Consider the following 6,619-nt stretch of genomic DNA (forward strand, 5'->3'; position numbering starts at 1 on the left):
GAGCCATTACAAGTACTCCATTTGAAATGTGGCATGGATCAAAGCCTAGCATAGGGTACATCAGAGTGTTTGGTTGTAAAGCATATGCCTATATTCCAAGTGAAAAGCTATACAAGCTGGAGAACAGAGCCAAAAAGGGCATTCTAGTAGGCTACAGTGAGCAAACTAAGGGTTACAGAATCCTACACCCAAAGACTGACAAAGTAACCGTAAGCCATAGTGTTTATATTGATGAGAGCCCACAGAAACACTGATCCCTGAAAGTTGTGACGTGAGTATGCAAAGGTAATGAGAAGAAAACCTCAACCAAATCGAACCTTTGCAGGTGTCAGAACAATGGGGTGGAAGTCACATTGCCTAAATCAAGTTCCCCACCAGATCCTGCTGAACTGCCTGAAGTCAGAAGATCTATTCAGCCGACAAAGGGGATACCACCCCGCAAGCTGTCATTCACTGTCAAACACACAGTATACTTGAACCAACATCCTGGGAAGACATAGAAAATTTCCAAAATGTGAAGCCAATAAATGGACAAAGGCAGCTGAAGAAGAATTAGTCACTTCAAGAAAATAAAATCCGGACACTCAGGCCTTGTACACACGACCGAGGAACTCGACGGGCGAAACACATAGTTTTGCTCGTCGAGTTTGTTATTAGGCTGTCAAGGATCTTGGCGAGCCAAATTTCTCCATTGTCGTTGAGGAAAAAGAAGACATGCTCTCTTTTTGGCTTCACGAGATCCTCGACAGTTTCCATGTCGAAAAGTGTACACACGACCGGTTTCCTCGGCAAAAAAAAAAAAACAGCAAGTTTTTTGCCGAGAAACTTGGTCGGGTGTACGAGGCTTCACAGAGCTCCCTCCTAACAGTAAAACTATAGGAAGTAAGTGGACTTTCAATATAAAGTCAGACACAGAAGGGAATATCCACAGATACAAAGCCAGACTAGTTGCCAAGGGTTACTAGAAATTTGGTGAAGATTACGATGAAACATTTGCTCCCGTCGTAAAACACTCTGTCATCAGAGAGCTTCTTAGCGTTGCAGCTGGGAAGGGCATGCAAGTGAAACACCTAGATGTTAAAACTGCTTTCCTATATGGAGACGTTAAGGAAAACCTCTACATGGAGCAACCACCAGGGTTTGAGCAAGAAGACAACCTTGTGTGTAAACTTCAGAAGAGCATCTGCAGTCTTAAGCAATCTACAAGGATGTGGAATGAGAAAGTGAATGAAGTGCTTACTAGAGAAGGATTCTCAAGAAGTAAAGCAGACCCCTGTCTCTACTCAAAGAATCAAGAAGACAGATGGATATACTTCCCTATCTATGTCGATTACATTGTCGCCTGTTTTGAACAAGCATGGGATTACAATCAGATAATTCCCAAGCTGAAAGAAGATTTTGCAATCAAAGAATTTGGGAACATCTGGGAATCCAAACTAAAAGTGAAGAAGATGGAAGTTATCTTCTCAACCAATTTTAGAAAACCTTGGAAATCTTGGAACAAATCCATATTCAAGATACAAAGGAAGTGAAAACTCCTATGGAACCAGACTATCAAAAGAGCAGTATAGCAGAAAACTTGCTACCCAACAATGACATGTATCATAGAGCAATTGGTAAGCTGCTATACAGTATGTTGCCACTGTGGCAAGACCAGACCTAGCTGCAGCAGTGGGCAAACTATGCAGGAATGTCTCAGCTCCCTGTCAGCGTGACTGGAACGCAGTAGAAAGAGTGATGCAGTACCTTAAAGAAACAATTCAAATGAAGTTTTGGTTACCAGCAACTTCACATGCAAAACTGGTCAGAAATGTGGATGCTGATTGGGCCGAGAACTGCACAGACAACAAATAAACAAGCAGATTCATCTTCCAGTATGGGGTTAGAAACCATAAGTTGGTCTGGTCAAAGGCAAACAACTGTAAGGAGATAGCGGATGTCAGCGGCAGCCAATCTCATCGGTCCCCGCTATGGCCTGATTCTGCAGACGGAGGAAAATCCTATTGGATCAAGTGAACATGAACAGACGGTCCGTGTTCATCCGATCCCCCCATAGAGGAGAGCGAAGATTGGACAGGGCGGTCCCTGCACAGCGTGCAGGGACCGCCCTATCATCTGCCGGTTCAGCGGGGATCAACGGAGCGACCCCCTGCTGAGCAAGTGAATAGTAAAGGAACAGATCCTCACAGGATCCGTGAGCGTGAAAGGGCCCTAAGGGTTAATTTATTCATTTAATGCATAGGTTTTGTACACATAGTGCATGGGTTGAGCTGCAATGAATTCATGTGTACAGCTCCTACTGAAACCCTTACAAACGATCGTTTTTCGGAATGAAAAAAAATTACGTTTTTCGGCATGTAGAAAAAACAAAGTTTTTCCAACTTCATCATTAAAGCGACGTTGCCCACACACCATCGTTTTAAAAAAATGCTCTAGCAAAGCGCGGTGACGTACGACGGCACTATAAAGGGGAAGTTCCATTCGCCTTTGGGCTGCTTTAGCTGATTCCGTGTTATTAAAAGACGATTCGCGCTTTTCTGTCTGTTACAGCGTGATGAATGTGCTTACTCCATTATGAACAGTAGTTTTACCAGAACGAGCGCTCCCGTCTCATAACTTGCTTCTGAGCATGCGCAGGTTTTTAACGTCGTTTTAGCCCACACACGATCATTTTTTACAACCCAAAAAACGACATTGTTTAAAACGTTGTTAAAAAATGCAGCATGTTCGAAAAAAAATTGCCGTTTTTCAGAACCCGAAAAATGATGTGAAGCCCACACACTATCATTTTAAATGACATTTTTTTAAAACAACGTTTTTTTCATGCCGAAAAACGATCGTGTGTACGCAGCATAATGATCTTCTTGGGTTTGTGTGCTTTGCATACCCTGAAAAAGGCAAAAAAAAAATGAATGCTATTGCATTAAACTTGAAAAAAAACCTTAGGCCTTGTACACACGACCGGTTTTCTCGGCAAAAACCAGCAAGAAAACTGCTTCTTGCCGAGATTACCATTCGTGTGTACGAGGCTTTCAGGTTTCTCATCAGGAAATCTGGCCAGAATCTTGACGAGAAAAAAAAGAGAACCTGCGCTTATTTTTCTCGTCGAGATTCTTTTCGGCCTGTTTCCCGACGAGAAACCCAAGGGTGTGTATACATACCTCTCGCCGTGGAAACCTGTGCATGCTCGAAATGACTTTGACGCATGCGCGGTAGCTTTCACGGCATAGGTAGGGTGAAGCAAGATGGCGGCGATGGCATCGAATGTGACGAGCGCATGCTCGTCGTACGCGATGACGTCACTGCGTTCTTGCCTTTCAAGAGAACCGCGGTTCTTTTGAAAAGGTCAGTGTGTACACTTGGGCGGCAAGAGATTCTTGCCAAGAATCTCATCAGGAAAAACAACGTTTTTTTCCTGACGAGATTCTTGCCTGTGTGTACAGGGCCTGAGAGAGCAGAAAGGATGTTGCCAATGTGTTCAAAAGCTGTGAGAGATAACCTAGTGAACACTATTAAAAATCGTTGCTGCATTTCTGATTGAAGATACAGTATATCATATAGGAGTGCATTTTGTTCTCCAAGGAAGTAAGCTTAAAGAATAACTCCACTTTTTTTGAGAGAAAAAATTCCCCTCTATGTGATTCATGTACATTACAAGGGGTTTAACAAAATTTATGAGTCCATCTGTATGGGAGTGGTTTTATAGTTATCAGTAGGGATGAGCCGAACACCCCCGGTTCGGTTCGCAGCAGAACATGCGAACAGGCAAAAAAAACGTTCGAACACTGTTAAAGTCTATGGGACACGAACATGAAAAATCAAAAGTGCTAATTTTAAAGGCTAATATGCAAGTTATTGTCATAAAAAGTGGTGGACACTGCCCGAGGGGACATGTATGTATGTAAAAAAATGTTGTATTTATAATTTTTGTGTCAATGCAATATGAATTTCCTGACTGACTCCATGGCAGCCTGCGTGTGGGTTAATCCCGCCTCCTCTCCAATGTGATAGGACCCCATACCCATAAAAGTTAACTCACCGATAGTACCAGTGTTCCTTTTTTTTCCCTCCTCCATGAAGTCAGGAAGTTTTCATCTGAAGCAAGGAAGGATGGCACACTTTTGAGCGGTGCAGCTCGGATCCCAGCCATGGGCGGGTGGAGAGCTTTGCAGCAACCTCTGTGTGTTGCTGCGTGTGCTGAAGACGTCTGGATGGCTGGCAAGGTCTAAATTTATCCATGGCAGTCGCCTATTTGTAATATATTTTTTTGTCCCTTGTGTTTGTGTCTCTATGGCGGCTGAAGCGCTTCTGCGTTCCAGCTCGCCTGTTTGCTTCCTGGTTGTGAAGCGTCAGATCCCCCGCGCATGCGCTGTGCCCGCTCTCAGAGCGAGGCTTGGTTTCGCGCATGCGCAGTCTGTCGAATTCGGCTGGCGGACGCGCAGGCGCCGTCGAATCGGTTCCCACCACGCAGGCGCGCGAGTGGATGACAGGTGACGTCACCGGCGGGTGATTTAAAAACAGCTGCTCGCCTGTGCATGTTGGGTTTCTCCTAACAAGCGAGCAGCTGACAGGACGATACTCTAGGTGTGCCAGGTCAGTGAGACAGGGATCTCCCCTTCATATACAAACTTTTAAAACGCTTTCTTTTTTTATGTCATATATATAATAATATGTGAATATTTTAATGTTACATAATTTTTTTCTAATTATTGATTGAATAATGGAAATGTTTTAAAAAAAAAATATATATATATATATATATATATATATATATATATATATATATATATATATATATATATATTAATCTCTTTTTTAAAGGGGACAGTGTATTAATTTCTTCTATTATCCGGCACCATAGGTTTTTCCTTTCGATCTGTATCGTTGTGTACGCAGGTCCAGAAGTTATGGACCAGTCACCGTCTACAGGTGGCCAGCCCTCACGCACAAGGTATGTGCGGGAGAGGGATGGGGCAAGGGGGTTGGAAGTTACAGTCAATACGTGTTGTCTGACAATTTTTCCTCCCTAAATGTCTTCCCTTAAGCCCTTCCAATCCAGATCTTGATGCCGTAATCCAATCTCTAGACCTTGCCAGACCGCAACACTCTTCTCACCGGAGGAAAAGTTCACATTCCTCCTCACGACACCACTCCCACCGCCATGATAGCCGCTCTGATCGCAGAGCCTGCTGGGGATGTGACACTCGTGTCCCGGAGGGCAAGTCATTATGCGACCGATGCTACGCCCATGCGGTTGGGGAAAAAGAGACTGAAGGTCATCGTATCGAGTCTCTGGTGGAACGTGTGGTACAACGAACTCTAAGAGAGAATATTTCCCACACACAAGGCCAGACCAATACCATCAGGTCTGTTTCTCCGACCGTCGAGGTCCATGAGGATCCAGGTCCTTCCCAACCTCAAGCCGCTGCACCGGCCTTCCTAGAGGGTGATCTAGAAAGTGACGAGGAAGGCTTGGAGTTTGATTTTGCGCAAGTGACTCCGCTCATCAAAGCAGTCAAAGAGGCTCTCTTATGGGAAGAACACTTCCCCGGCCAAGCAGAGAAAATACTTCAAACGCTTGAGGAAAGAACGCCCTATGTTCCCATTTCTTACTGAACTAAAGGGTATCTTTGAAGAGGAGTGGAGCAAGGTAGACAAGAAGTCATCCATGACCAACAAGGCCTCTAGATTATATCCCTTCAAAGAGGATGATGTTAAGCATCTGGAGAATGTTCCTTTGGTAGATGCAGCAGTAACGAGGCTGGCTAAGCATGTCACACTACCTCTTGTTGACTCAGTGTCTTTCAAAGATGGTCTTGATAGGAGAATGGACCAAGACCTTAAAAGAATCTATGGCTTGGCAGGCACAGCATGCAAACCGGCACTAGCCTTAGCGGCTTTATCGAAAGCTATGGAGGCCTGGACGGAAAATGTAGACTCCTTCCTTAAGGGGGTCTCCGAAGACCTGGCCAAGAGCTCAGCAACTGCAGAGCTGAAGCTGGCAGTCGCATTTCTGGGAGAGGCATCCGTTGACTTAATCCGCCTATTGGCAAGGATTATGCTATCGTCTGTTACGGCAAAACGGGCCCTCTGGCTACGCCCCTGAGTTGCTGACCCATCGTCCAAACAGAACTGGTGTAAAATTCCCTTTTAGGGGTCAACCCTGTTCGGCAACAAGTTGGACGACGCCATTTCGAAAGCTACTGGTGGTAAATCAGGTTTTCTCCCCCAGGATAGGCGCCAGACCGGGAAAAGGAAACCTCAATTTCGTAGACACAGCCCGGACCGCGCTAGGGAAGCTTGCGCCTACAGGCCTGGCGGGAACTTCAGAAGGAACTGGAGTAGAGTTTCTTATCGCAAACCCACATCAACTACCCAGGCGTCAAGCGGACGTGATCAGGCAAAGTCTTTTTTAAATTACGCCCGCCCAAGCGGATCGTGTGGGAGCTCGTCTGCTCCTCTTTCGGCACGTCTGGGCGGCCTCAATCACAGACTTTTGGGTCATCAAGACTGTGACTTCAGGACACGCATGGTCCTTTTCCAGCATTCCTCTTCCCAAGTTCATTTCCACCCTTCTTCCAGGGTCAGTGGATCAGAGACAAGTTCTCCTAAACTATGT

Source organism: Rana temporaria, chromosome 1 (genome assembly GCF_905171775.1).
Source record: "Rana temporaria chromosome 1, aRanTem1.1, whole genome shotgun sequence".
NCBI lineage: Eukaryota > Metazoa > Chordata > Amphibia > Anura > Ranidae > Rana > Rana temporaria.